Below are 1,468 nucleotides of genomic sequence, written 5' to 3'. Positions count from 1 at the left end.
GAGGGCCATGATCGAGGCCCATGATCGAGACCCAGGATCGAGGACCTCGATCGAAGGCCAAAATTGAAGGCCAAGATCGAGGCAAAACCGAGGTAGTCTGGGCAGAATTATAAAGCAGGGACTTCGTCCCATTCGCCATTTTTGACAAATTGGAGCTTGAGTAGAGGCGATTTTGATAGATTTTCAAGGAAAACTTGAGGTAAGTCCCTTGTGATCATTTCTACTCCATAATATTTAATTATCATTGAATAATCCGACTAGATTACATGATTTTGAGGTGTAAATCGGAGATTGGAAATTAGAAATTTGGAAAAAAGATTTGTAGATTTGAGGGTTGAGTTGAGGTCGGATTTTGGTAAAATTGGTATGGTTAGACTCGTGGTTGAATGGGCTTCCGGATTTTGTAACTTTTGTCGGGTTCCGAGACGTGGGTCCCACGGGCGATTTTTGAGCTAAATTTTGGATTTTTATGAAAAATTAGTATTTTCTTATGCAATTAATTCCAATAATTTTTATTGACTGAAATGAGTTATTTGTGACTAGATTCGAGGCATTCAGAGGCCGATTTTTGAGGCAAAGGCATAGCAGAGTAAAGAATTTCACGTTTTGAGGTAAGTAGCTATTCTAATCTTGGAGCTGAGGGTATGAACCCTGAATAAATGTATTTCATGAATTGTTGGGAGTTGACGCACATGCTAGGTGACGGGCGTGTGGGCGTGCACTATAGAAATTATTTCTGTGAAATTTTGTAGTTAAATAATCTTGGCATTTTCCATGCGGTTTTATGTGTTAAAGAAATTGAGCTGAAAAGCATATTAAAAATCATGTTGAGACTATGTGCTAGTATTATTGGGACCCACAGAGGTCATATTGCTGTGAATTATTTATTTTAAATTGAAAATTATGCTCAGTCATATTCATGTCATTACATATCATATCTCAGTCTCTGTTATTATTTATTGATACATCATATTATTATTTTTTTGGGCTATTTTCATGACATTGTGAGCTCATGAGAGAGAGACTGTAGAGATTGATGACTGAATGAGGCCGAGGGCCTGATTGTGAGGATTATTATGTGGATCGGGGCTGCCTGCCCGCATCAGGCCATGTTGGCTTTATATATATTATACTATTGCACGTGAGTTGGCCGTGCAGCACGTGAGTTGGCCGTGTGGATACATATATTATACTATTGCACGTGAGTTGGCCGTGCGGATCCATATATTATAATAGCACGTGAGTTGTCCGTGCAACACGTGAGTTATCCGTGCGGATCCATATATGATATTATAGCACGTGAGTTGTCCGTGCAGTACGTGAGTTGTCCGTTCTTATAGCGCTTGGGCTGTAGGAGCCCCTCATGAGTCTGTACACACCCCCAGTGAGCGCAGTCGACTATAAACAGGGATCGGGCTGCACGCCGCAACAGGTATTGTATAGCGCTGAGTGATTGAGTGTGCCGAGC

Source organism: Nicotiana tomentosiformis, chromosome 9, assembly GCF_000390325.3.
Source record: "Nicotiana tomentosiformis chromosome 9, ASM39032v3, whole genome shotgun sequence".
Taxonomy (NCBI): domain Eukaryota; kingdom Viridiplantae; phylum Streptophyta; class Magnoliopsida; order Solanales; family Solanaceae; genus Nicotiana; species Nicotiana tomentosiformis.
This window is presented reverse-complemented; position numbering follows the sequence as displayed.